Here is a 13,842-nt window from a genome sequence, read left to right as displayed (position 1 = left end):
TGGTATTTCGATTCTTGGCCCATTTTTCAATTGGATTGTTTGGTTTTTGGTGTTGTATTTTATGAGTTCTTTATACATTTTGGATATTCACCCCTTATCAGATGTATCAGCAAATACGCTCTTCCATTCCGTGGGTTGTCTTTTTATTTCGTTGATTGTTTCCTTTGCTGTATAAAAAAATTTTAGTTTGATATAGTCCCATTTGTTTATTTTTTTCTCTCGTTTCCTTTGTCTGAGGAGATATATCAGAGAACATATTGCTATAAACAATATTTTACTGCTTATGTTTTCTTCTAGGATTTTTATGGTTTTGGATCTAACATTTAAGTGTTTACTCCATTTTGAATTTATTCTTGTGTGTGGTGTAAGAAAGTGGACTGTTTTCATTTTCTGCATGTATCTGCCCAATTTTCCCGACACCATTTTTGAATAAACTATCTTTAGCCCATTTTATGTGCTTGATTCCTGTGTTGAATATTAATTGACTATAAAGGTGTGTGTTTATTTCTGCACTTGCTGTTCTGCTGCATTGATTTATAGTCTGTTTTTATGCCAATACTATATTCTTTTGATTACTATGGCCTTATAGTATAGTTTGATATTAGGTAGTGATTCCTCCAACTTTGTTTTTTCTTTCTCAGAATTGCTGTTGCTCTGTGGGGCCTTTTGTGGTTCCATATAAATTTTTGAAATAGTTCTTCTAATTCTGTGAAATCGTTGAAATCTTGATACGAATTGTGTAGAATCAACATATTGCTTTGGGTAGCATGGGCATTTTAATGATTTTAACTCTTCCTATCAATAAACAAGTATGTTCTTCCCTTATTTATCTCCTTCAAATTATTTCTTCATTGCCTCATGATTTTCTGAGTATAGGACTTTTACATCCTTGGTTAGATTTATTACTCAGTATTCTTTTTGAAGCAATCCAGAGGACAGATGTCCACTATCACCTCTCTTGTTCTGGAGGGACTTTAAATCCTAGTAATGAATACAGAAATTTATAAATTGATATTTTCTCTGAAATCAAAGTCCTTCCTCTTTTCAGTTTCTTTGTTTCCTGTTGCAGTAATAGACATATCTCCTTTCACTCTCCCTGACATATAGAAGACATGCATCAGTGCCCAATGAAAAGAGTTTTTAATCCTTTTGCATTTTCTCACTCTCTCTTTCTGGGCTGTAGACTTTTATTAGCTCTTTTACTTTGCCTTTGGGACCCCTATGTAAAAAATATATTGAAATTACATTTTATGATTGCATTGGTATAAAGACAAATAGATATTGTTATTTAAATATTTTCTTTGAGCTAAATCATATTCTTTTCTTCTGATTTTAAAATAAAACATTGTCCTTGTTCCCTAAAACTAATGTAAGCCTTAGGAATGCTGTATACTGTGCTTAAAGGGTAGGTTGGTTCTTCTGTCTTTCTGCGGACAGCTGATGGTAAGCGGAATTGAAAACCAATATGCATTGCTGGGCCCAAAGTTGTTCATGCCCCATAAGACTCTAAAATTATGGACTTCAAGTCAGATATTGCATGCTTTGAAAATATCCCCTAGTTGTATGCTAGGAACATGGGGAAAGGTTAGGTTAATTTTACTGACCTTTCATTCTGGTTAGCTGTGGCAGCTGCAATCTCCCATTTGCAGTGAATCTATGAAAAAAATGGGCCTTGAGGCCCTTAGGTGAGAACCCCCACAGTTACCTAGACCCCATTTCATGGAATTTCAGTCTCCTATGTCTGGTTTAATAGGATCGGGTATTTTAGATCAGAATCTCAGTATCTGAGGCATGTAAATATCATGCACACTTGGCCCTGGCTGGGTAGTTCACTTTGTTAGAGCATTGACCCAGTACCCAAAGGTTGTCAGTTTTATCCCTGGTCAAAGCACATATAAGAATCAACCAATGACTGCATAAATAAGTACAACAACAAATCAATGGATCAATGTCTGTCTGCCTGCTACCCTCTCTCTCTAAAAGAAATTAATTAATTAAATACATAAATATCATGTAGTCAGTGTCCTGAAACAAAAATCTGTTAGGGTTGCTCCCCTCTCAGAGTTCTCCGGTGTACGTTAAAGTCCAACTTTTTATCAACATGTTGACTGTCCTTCATAACGTGGTCCCACACCCCGCAAAGTCTAGCATCTCGTTCTCCGGCCATGCTGAAGTGCCCGAAGTCATTCAAATGCCCCATGTTCTCTTTAGGCCTAAAATCCACCGCTTTCACAGGCTTGTTGATTTCATATGCATTTCTAAAGATTCATATCAAATGACACCCCCTTTATGAAGCTTGTGTGAACCCTTCAAGTATAAAATTGGCCTCGGGTCTCTTTGTGTCCTGCCAGATACCTGATATACCACCTATGATACATTATTGCATTTGTTTAATTGTGACTTTTCACTTACAAGTTAGAACACTTGTTTTTTTAAAAACAGGGCCTTTTCTTATTTGTTTGTTTATTTAAACATTACCATGCACATTTCTTAAAGGCAAAGTACATTTCTTATTTGTTTGCTTGCTTTTCGTCTACTTTGGTATATATATATATATATGTGTGTGTGTGTGTGTGTTTGTATTTTTGCCTGTTTATTTATTTATGTTTGTTTATATTTTTAATCCTTTAGGCTAAACAAAGAAGCTAGCTAATGTTTGGTATGCAGGGTAGGGCATTCTTATTTCTTTTTTCTTCTGCTTTATTTTATTTTTTATAATGAGGATATAGCCAGGCATGTATTTGGGTAGGGAAGGTTGAGAATCAGAAACAAGGTGAAAATCACCAGAAAATACTGAACGCAAACAGTGAGAAGGGCAGGGTCCCATGACTTCCTTATAAATAGTTCTCCATCACAGGTCTTTCATTTTTTTCAGAAAGAGGGAGAAGGTGGTTGGAGATGGTCTGTTGGTATAAAAGTGGGGAGGTTGATGTGGGAAAGGAGTGAGTGCCCAGTTAGGAAAATATATAGAATTGGACAAGCTATGTAAGTCCTACCTTTCTGGAACTCATAAAACTCATAGTCTAATGCAGACACTATTATCAAAGACCCAGAGACAGAAATGAATATGGCTTTTGGAGGGACCGTCTAGTTCAATTCATTGAGTATTTATTGAACCAAACAATGGTGGAGATCTTCCCTTGTGGAGCTTTTTACTCCAGTAGGTAGGCAGGCATTAAACAATTAAAAATGTAACTACAAACCCTGGTAAGCATTTTAGGCAGTTTCCTATGGAAGGGGTCAGCTAATGGGGGCTGGTGATGAAACATGAGGCTGAAGAGTTCATTGAGATAGGGCCAGATTGGGTCGGTGAGGACAGTGGCTTGAAGACACAATAACTTAGAACATTTTAAGGAAATGGAGAAAATAGACACTTAGCAAACTTCTGGGCCATGGAAGAAAGGGAAGGAGCCCACCAAAAGCTAAGAAGGACTCATTAATTAGTTAATAATTTTAAAGAAAATCAGAACTATTATATTGTCTTACGAGTTTGGAGAACTGTTCTTCCTATAAACTCAGTGAAGCTATTTCCTATTTCCCTTATGTTCTCATGGAAAGAGAATCATTTTATCTGGCAAGGGAGAACACAAACCATTCAAATGGCAAAATCAATGTTTATAAGACTTACTTCCCAATATGAAACCCACTGGTTGAAAAAACCTGTGACAGAAAGGACTTATTACATGACTCATTCCTAAGTCTTCCTCCCTGAAGACAAGAATAAAGCATTTTTTCTTCTCCTTAGATGCTTTTCAGCTCTTTACCTGGACTAGATTTTAATAACTGAGGATCAAGAAGTTTCAGTATTTTCCTGGAACTCCTTTTTTCTGGCTATTCAATCGACTTGTCTTGGAGTATTGTTTTTTCTTCTGGCAAAGTCTCTTTGTTTAATATAATCCTATATTTGAAGGGTGACAAGAGATAAAGAGGAATGAATTAGAAGCTTGGGATCTTCAGGATAAATAACATAAGTTGGCAAATCTTGCTCAAATGTTTTAACAAATAGGTTTTATTTGGGGATCGCTGAAGCATCTCGAGCATTGTGTTCTTGCCCACCAGAGCAGTGTCAGTGTGCAGTGATCAGTCATTACTTTCCCACTGGGAACATGGGAGTTGGAGCCAAGCCAGGGATTTCCCGCACACAGCATGACGGCTGCAGCTCTACCTTCCCGGGTCAGAAGCAGATACTGTGGACTGTTGTAACACATTCACACCGTCCTCCAATGGCCTCGAAAAGGTGATGGGATTGAGCAGTACAGATTGGCAGTTACAAAATAGTCCTGGAGATGTAAACTACAGCACGGGGAATGTAGTCACTAACATCATAATAACTATACATGGGGCCAGGTGAATACTGGAAATATCTGGGGGAACACTTTGTTAAGTGTGAGTGCCTAACCACTAGGCTGTACACCTGAAATTAATACAAAATAATATTGAATATAAACCATAATAAAAAAAAAATTGACTAGCAACAAATTTGAATTAGCATAAGAGAGAAAATGTATTAGCCAGCCTGGTTCTCAATCATCTACACGTTTCTCTATAACCCCTTGAGGTCTTTGTTTTTATTTACTTACTTTATTTTTATTTTTTAAATATTTTATTGTTTGTGCTATTATAGTTGTCCCACTTTTTCCCCCTTTACCCCCTCCACTCAGCCCAGCCCCACTTCCGTAAGCAGTCCCCACACCATTTTTTATGTCCATGGGTCCTTTGGAAACCTGTGTCTGAGGTATCATTGGCAAATATGTTCTCCCATATGGCCAGTTCCCTTTTCATTTTGATAACAGTTTCTTTAGCTGTGCAGAAGCTTTTTAATTTTAGGTAGTCCCGTTTGTTTATTTTTTTTTTTCTTTATTTCCCTTGCCCAGGAGATATATTAGTGAAAATACTGTTACCTGAAATATCTGAAATTTTATTGCCTATGTTTTCCTCTAGGTTTTGTATGGAATCATGACTTTTATTTAAGTGTTTTTTCCATTTACAATTTATTCTGGTGTATGGTGTAAGTTGGTGGTCTAGTTTCTTTTTTTTTTTTTTTTGCATATTCCAATCCAGTTCTCCCAATACTATTTATTGACAAAGCTCTCTTTATTGTATGCTTTTGACTCCTTTGTCCAATATTAATTGACCATAAAGACACTGATTTATTTCTGGGCACTCCATTCTATTTCATTGATCTATGTGTCTGTTCTTATGCCAGTAACAAACTGTTTTGATTACAGTGGCCTTGTTGCGTAGTTTGATATCAAGTATTGTGATCCCTCCAACTTTGTTCTTCCTTCTCAAGATTGCCAAAGCTATCTGGGTATTTTTTGGTTCCCTATGAATTTTTGGAGTATTTGTCCTAGATCTGTGAAATATACCATTGATATCTTAATAGGAATTGCATTGAATCTATAGATTCCTTTGGGTAGTATGGACATTTTAATGATGTTAATTATTTAAATTCATGAACATGGTATATGCTTCCACTTATTTGTATCTTCCTCAATTTCTTTCTTCAGTGTCCTATAGTTTTCCAAGTATGGGTCTTTTACCTCCTTGGTTAAATTTATTCCTAGGCACTTTATTTCTTTTTGTTGTGGCAATAGCAAATGGGAGCTAGACATGGTGGTCAGCACCTGACATTGGCGTCCACCAGCCTCAGACAACATCAGAGCAGTATCCAAAGAAAGAACCCAGTGGGAGCTCCATCATAGCTTCCCATTCCACTAGAGGCCTTTGCTTTTAGAATTTGCTAAATTGCAGGCACCTTCCCGTCAGGTTAGATTTATTCATTATTATTACACCTGTTTATAGTTCTTGTTTTTGTTGAGTTACTCGATTTTGCCAAGGCCAAGGCCAACGCCAGAAATTATTATAGCAGACTCAAAGACAATGAAATCTATAGGCCAAAGTTCTAAATCATATGGGGAGCTCTGTGGCTTTCTGATATGTTAAGACTTTTTATTTAGTGTGGTTGTTCATGCATAATGACAAAGAGGTACTTAAGATTTTGAGATACTTTAGGGTGGAGAGCATTGTGAAGTCTTGAAGACTTACATCTCTTTGCATTTTAGGGTTCATGAATCTTTATTATGGACAGACTTGAAACAGGAACAAGGATTTTAAAACACTTTACATTTTCCCTGAATTCCTTAAGAGCTTTTTTATTCTCATTTGTGATAAAGACATCAAGACACCGACAGGTGGATAGGTTTGTCTAGGGCAGCACAGATACATATTCTGAAAGCCCTGTTTGAAACGTGGTGTCCCAGCCCAGCTGGCTCAGGTTCTGAGGTCTGTGATTTCCTCCCTCCTCACTTTTCCCTGCAGAGCTGGATTTACATACTGGGCTTTTATGGCAAAATTCTATTTGAACATAGGGCTAAAATGTTTAAATGTCATTGGTTTAATGACAGGAGAATGACCTGGGTGTTTGAGTGTATTTCACCTGCAAGAGAAAAACACCAATGGAACTCAAAGTGACTTCATAAGGGGCGTGGGGAGGATTACCATGCCTGGAACTACTGTGTTAAAGGAGAGCGCCCTTAGCTTTAGGTCCCTTTGGGTCCTAGTGCTTCAGTCATGAGAAATCTGCCTTTTTAGCTTTCACCTTCATGTTTCTTTAAATTTTTCCTTCTTTCCCAGGCTCTTTCAGAAGGTGATAGAGACAGTTAACAGTCATGAAATGCTTGACCAACATCAGAAGACCCTGTTTTCCAAGGGCATTCACCAAGGGACTTTGGTTACCTCTCATTGCATTCAACAGGGTTACATGCTCTCTTGGAGAAATTACCACATAGAAATATATGTACATCCATTTTTCCCTCTAAATACAAATTATATCATACTACAAATTTTGTTCTGGACTTGCATTCCCTCCACCCCCCACTTAACAATACAACTTGTAGATATTTTTGTAAGTCAATACATATATCTCCAATTCTTTTCATCTGTTGCATGGTTTACACTGTATAAATATAATGTTGATTATTTAACAATTTTACCAATACTGAGCATTTGTTTTTGTTTTGTTTTTTTTTAAGATTTTGTTTATTTATTTTTAGGGAGGGGGAGGGGAGGAAGAAAAGAGGAAGACAAACATCACTGTGTGGTTGCCTCTTGCACGCTCCTAACTAGGGACCTGGCTTCAACCCAGACATGTGCCCTGACTGGGAATCTAACCAGGACCCTTTGGTTCATAGGCCAGCACTCAATCCACTGAGCCACACAAGCCAGGGCTACTACTTGTTTTTCTTATAGCAAATAATACATCATATTATCAGCCTTTTACATACCCCTTGGGTTGCATATGAAATTATTTCTCTAAGATGGACACCAGGAGGCAGATCGGCTGGGTTAAAGTTATAAGCAGTCCAACTTTGATAAGCATCAGTTGACGTTCAGAAAATTTCACTAATCTTGTTAGTTTTTCAGGTTATAATAATGTTGCTGCTGTTGCTAAGAGCAAATCCTTATTAAATATGCACTCTACCAGATATTATGCTAAGTGTTCTCAGTTAATTCTTACAAACAACTCTAATAGGGTTATTCTATGAGACACATGCTAATATTATCGTTATCATTTTACAGAAGCGCATGTTGAGGCTTAGAGCATTCTAGCCTCTTGCCTAAATGTAGAAAGGTGTTTGTCTTGTCTTGGGAAACTAAAGAAACTAAAGATGATCTTTATATTCTAAAGTTAGAGGGTGCATTACGTGGGCCATCCCAGCTAATCAGAGAAGAAATTTGTCTCTTGATTCTTGGCCAAATATGGCAAGGGGTGAATCTGCAAATATCTATCCCTCTATTTTGTATGTATGATTTGGATTCCATACAGTCTTTCTGCAGTTATTATCTGGCGTAATTAAATGTGGATTGAAACACAAACTCAGTAAGAGAAAATTGCTGCTGAGGTTCTTACTGATGTGAGCATTAGCAACCCAGAGAAAATTAACATTGCAGAGAGGAAACTGTAAAAAAAAAAAAAAAAAATTGAGCCATTAGTTAAAGCCACACATGCATTTCATAGAGTAGGGAGTGTTTGCCTGTGGCTGTTTTTGGTTAATGTATTGACGGTGACTTAGGGATCCTTGAAGGATATAAATGTTATCACTTTGTTCCTGGCTTCCAGGAGTCTGTTGGTATTAAGTAGCCTTATTTTACTTAATCTTGCAAGGAAATGTGTTTATTTAACTTTCAGTTATTGTGATCAGATGTTTAGCTCTATTTAACATAGATTGCAATGATGGAAGATTGGTCTCTTTAAAACATAGAGCGGCTGCTGAGCTCTTAGGAGGTGGTTAACTGGTAGCTGCTGAATGGAAAAGGCACCCCATGCTCCCGGCTGAACCCCTAGAAGAGCCGGAGAGGAAAGAAGGCTGATCTGCACCATTCCAGGAAGAATTAGCTGAGCTCAGCTATTCTGAGAATTGGGAAATAATCAGACGAAATAAATTTCAGATACTTTGGGTCACACTAGAGAATATCCTTGGCACCTTTAGATCTTAGAGGTTTCTCTAGAACAAACAAGGAAGCATCATTATATAGGGCAAGGATTTTCAGTCAACTTACAGAGAGGTTTTGTATACTTTTTATTTTACGTTGTTTGGATTACCTTCATATTATTGAGCTTAATTGTGTTGGGTAGTCTAGTTATGTTTTGTTTTTGCTAATGAGTCCTTTGTTTTGGCACAAGCTCTTGTGGCATTTCCGTAGTTTTTTCCATTGATTGCATTCTGGATCTAGAACCTATTATGTTTTAACTTTGGTATTTATTTTCTGCTATCTTCAAAATAAGAACTGATTGCTGCTATGCCGTTGACCTGGATTTGAAGGGAGAGCATAATATTGAATATTACAAATATCTTAATTGATTCCCAACTCTCTTCCCGTATATGGTGAGTATTTAGTTGGAGCGTATCAGTATCAATGTCATGCAAGTTTATGTCCCATTTTTTAGCAGAAGTACTAATATTTATAGCCCTGATTGCACTTGAAATGTGTGTCATGCACCGAGAAATGTTAAATGTACGTTGTCTCATCTAATCTTGCCCCCGCTCCCAGGACCTCTACTTGGCACCCTCATCCCCATTTTACTAGTTAAAAGCAAAGAGAATTTAAGCACTTTGCCTGAGACCATGGTTATTAGGCAGCCGGTGCAGAACTAGAACCTGCCCCCTCTGATTCTAGTACTCATTAGCTTACCTTGCCAAGTGCTCATTTTCCTTTCTCTGCTCCCCCCCCCACACACACATCTTCTACACCTTTAGGAGCAATGTGTTTGGGGGGTATTTTCATGTAGAGAAACTTGTGAAGTCTTAATTTGGTACTCTTTAACAAATGTCCTTTTTTCCTCTGTGCCTTTGTATGGTGACACCTGGCCATCAATAACTAAACGGAGAAATGAACAAACAAAATGTCTTTAAAACAAAGCATATAGTAAGTTCCTTTTTAAAAATATTTGGTTTGGGACTTGATGAGCAAGTGTCTTCTATTAGCCTTTCTAATTGAAGCGATTGGGACTGATGAACCTTTTCTTGTATTTACCTCAAAGAGATGTTATAAGATTTGGATGCATTGTTTGTAATAATAACAATACAATTGTCAATATTTTGAGAATTGCACCAAATTTCCCAGTGATTTTGCCTGGGAATGATTTTATCTGAGAAAGACATTGGGTTTCTCTTACTCCCACAACTTATTTATAAAATATGCCAATATTTATTCAAGCCTCTTTGGATCCAGAAGCCAGAGAGAAGTGCAGACATACTATGGCCACTTAATTCTTCCTGAGCTGCTAGCAGGACTGTATGCAGCCCCAAACCCAGCCCAGGGACTTCTCCCTCCTCCCTAGGGTGTTGCACTCCAGTGTGTCCTCATACACTTCCTAGTCAGTAATGCTACTCATGTCACCACGGGAGCATATCACAGTCACTGAACCTATTAGAACAACCAGCTTTATTTCTTAGGTTCCTAATTTAAAACATAAATGACCAGATAGAAAACTAGCAAAAATGGAGCCTTCTCTTTAAATGGAACCCTGAGTAATAAAGGAAGGTAATTCCAGCCCCCAATTAAATATTTTAGAACTTGACCTTTTCTTAATCAAGTGACTTCCTTCACCCAAGTGAGAGTTGGGTGGTCTGAGTCTAGTTATTATATAACAGGGAATACTGGGGAGATGCAGAAAAGGAGGAAGCATGACCTACAAGGTCCCAAGTCTTAGATCTGAAGGTATGACTGATTCTAACAGCTAAAGTTCGCACTTCTATTGAAATCACCATCATGAACAGTACAGTTATGTGGGAGCAGCTCAGAGGGACGCAATGAATCACTGGGCCAAGCAACCTAAGTATATCGATGAGGTCACCTGTAGGGGCCAGAGAACTTAAGTTCACCTATGTAATACATTTGTGTGTGTGTGTGTGTGTGTGTGTATGCATGTGCACGCATGCGTGCAAACATATACTAGCACTGGTTCCAGTTACTTATTTGTATCTCACAGATAGGTTCTCTAATTGGTGTCTAAAATGATAGGACCTAAGACTCAGCATTTCTCATTACCAAAGTATCAAACAGATTTCCTTTATACTGGCTAAACAAAATAAGTATCCAGGGTGGGCTTTAATGTGCCTCTATGCCTAGCAGGAGTAACATTATGGCCCAGGAATCACTGATTTGGCCACTTAGGATAAATAGGACCTCAAGATAGGAAATGGAGATAGGAATGATGTCAATTTCATACAAAGTGTGTGAGGATTAGATGGGACCATCCACGTAAAGCATTCATAGAGTCAGAATTCTTAAAGTGTTATTTGTTTAACAATCAGTCTGTTCTAAAACACATCGGAGATATAATGATCCTCAAAAAGAAAGGACTTTTAATTGAGACATGAAGTTTACCATTGATAGGCAAAAACACATTAAAGGAGTAAAAGCTCAAATTATAGGTGATGTTTGCAATCAACCCATCGGTGAGCCCGGTGCCATAATCTGGGGAAAACCTCACTGGCTATGGAGCTCCAGGTGACTGAACATCCTATATAGAATCCCAGTTAACTCTTATTTGTCTGCAACTAATGATAAATATGAGGCTTTTACTCCATTATTCTACCAAAGCATGGTTCTGCTTGTATGATGTTGGCTGAATGGTGGGGCTCTAGGTCAGTGGGATCAGTTGAAGGTACCTTTTTTTTTTTTTTTTAAATTAGTGGGAGGAGACATTCTTGGTGGGAAGCAAAGAACCTGATTCCCCGTGCTTTGGCCCCAAAGAGTAATACCACATAGTGTTATGTGTGAAGACTTTTTTTTGGAAGAATTCACTGGAACAAGATGCCCTGAGATACCATCTACAGTAACACTGAAACAGAATCTAAGTCTCCATGTTAATTGTATAGACTAGCTGAATCATTCAGCCTTTGGCTGATATTCCTTCAGTACCATGAGGGTTGCATTGATTATATCCAAACAATTTGAGGTCAGGTTAGCATTTTTATATATTTAATTAATAAAAATGGGTGAATAGTTAACTCACTATATGTTAAAAAGAAAAGAAGAGTAAAACGTGGTGTTTATGGGGGAAAATAGTGAAAGGAGTTCTGGTAGGAAAAAAAAAAAAAAGAATAGATCCTAATAACCCATTCTTTCAGCAAGACAGATATTTCTTCCTTCATGTTTCAGATGGAGCAATAAAGAGGCTCTGTTCTCTATTAGAATTACTGGTATTGGTTTAAGCTGAAGTATGAAAGAAGGAAAAGGGGCAGGCTCAGAAATGCCTCTTCCCCGCAATTCCTCAAACGTCCTCTATGCTTCTTGCTCTGGAATCTTCTCTGACATCAGGAACGTGACCAACTGCATTAACTCAACAGCCTTGTGTCCTCCACAACCCCATTTCTGTTTATGAGATCTTCTTTACTATACAATCTGAAATTAAACCAGTGTGCTTCCAGATGTGACAAAGAAGAGATTTTCCTGTTGAATTGGTCTGTCTGTCTTCATTCTTGCCAGGCTGTTCCATGGAAATCTTTCCAAATGTGTTTATGAAGCTGATTAACAGTTTTCCCAACCCACAGCCAATGAACTAGGGGATTAACTCACGTATAATTGTATCTCACTTCTCCCAAAGCACCAGCAGTGATCAGTGTGCCACCTGCCGCTGCCTGCCCCAACTCTATTTCACTATCTAGGAGGCTCACCAGCTCATGGCACCCTAACCACACACGGGGCTGAAAAGTTCTGTTGGAGGCAGAAAACCCACTTATATCATAGAAAACTGAACTGAGAAAATAGGGGAATGGGGTGAAGACTTAAGAAAAGCAGCAAAAACTTAACAAACCTTCAGGAGGGAAAAACAAACAACCAGCTAAATTCCAGAAGCTTTTTTAATACTGGTAAGGGAAATATTTAATTTCTTCTACCTGTAGTTTTTCTGTCTGTAAAATGAGGGGATCCCTATCTGGCTGAATTGTTACATGATCATTTACTAATTAATTAAGAGCTTCGCATAGTTCCTGGCACATTAGAGATTAGTGTCCATTTTTACATATGTCATTGTTTTTGTTCAAGGTCTTCATCATCACTTGTACCTGTTGGCTGCAGCAACCAGATATTGCGCACAGCCTGGGCTGTGGTCCAGACAAGAATCAAACCATTGCCCTTCTGTAGCTGTGAGATCAGGGCTCAATAGGGAAAAGACTGGGAAGGAGGTAACACATTACATTGATTCTTGAAACCATGTCCTTTTTAAAAAAGAAAGATGATGAGCTTGTTCTGCTGACAGTTTGTGGGGTGGACAGATTTGGTAGTGATCGTGGCAAAAACCCTTCTAGTGGTCAATGTTTGTTTCTAGATTGATGGCTGCAGCAGTGACAGTGAGGATGTGATGTCGCCTGAAGTGTGCTGAGTGAGGGGGATGAGGAGGGAGTCTTAAGTGTGTTATTCCAACTCTGCTGTCTTGCCCGACTGTTATTGGACACTATGAGAACGACCCAACTCAAAAGACTCCTTTCTCCTGGAGACATTTCCACTTGTCTGGAGCAAAGAGGGGAGGTTCCCAGCAGGCTTGTTTATAGTAAGTGACTTACCTCTCCTAACTTGTAGCTGGTTGACATCAGTCTGATTTTCTACCCCAGGGAACTGGAATTGGGACTGAGACTAAGCTACTGTTTCTATAACTGGTGGAAACTCTGCAAATTCATGTGGACTGAGGAGCTGGAAAGGGGGCAAAAAGAGCAGATTACTAGAGAGAAATCATCAAAAGATATGGACAAGGAGCATTCCTGGGATCTTCATGGTTTTCATGCCTGATTTCAGCCATGCTGCATGCTTTTATGCATGTACTAATGTTCCCTCTATTTTCTCTTTCTTGCTTAAACTAGTTGCAGCTGGTATCTGTTAATTAGTGCAACCATAGGAGGCCTTACTAATAGATGTATGGCTATGTGCCTTATGTGTATTTATGTGTCTGGAGTGCAGCTCTGGGTGACAGATCTGATTCAAGATGTGACCCCTCAGAGTTTCAGTCCCACAGAGAAGCCGTGAGGCTCTGCTTGGGTCTGACCATCAAAAGGATGCACATGCTGTCACAGACTCCAACCGGCTCTCCATCCTCTCTGTTGGCACCACTGGATTGTGTGTGTGTGTGTTTGAGATTCTGAACATGATAAGTTAACATATGAGAAGAATAATACATCAGTTAGTCCATATTTCTGAGTTTGGAAGGCAGAAACACAGTGTGGGGAAGTTGGGAAAGGGAACCGGAGGGAAGCATAAGAGATGCTGAGTTTAGTGGGAACACGAATGTGCTTGGAAGTGTCAGAGGGACATCAAACAGGGTGGTCTCAAAGTAGTGAA

The 13,842-nt window shown here is 38.5% G+C and overlaps 1 protein-coding gene across 4 annotated transcripts in view; it reads left to right on the top strand.

The window, feature by feature from the left end:
• SORCS1 (sortilin related VPS10 domain containing receptor 1) overlaps positions 1-13,842 on the top strand; it is a 504,897-nt gene that overhangs the window by 114,604 nt on the left and 376,451 nt on the right. The window lies entirely within an intron of this gene.

The sequence above is a fragment of the Furipterus horrens genome, unplaced genomic scaffold, assembly GCF_987537825.1.
Source record: "Furipterus horrens unplaced genomic scaffold, mFurHor1.1.pri manual_scaffold_5, whole genome shotgun sequence".
Taxonomy (NCBI): domain Eukaryota; kingdom Metazoa; phylum Chordata; class Mammalia; order Chiroptera; family Furipteridae; genus Furipterus; species Furipterus horrens.
The sequence above is the reverse complement of the archived record's forward strand: the minus strand, read 5'-3'. Positions and strand labels throughout refer to the sequence as shown.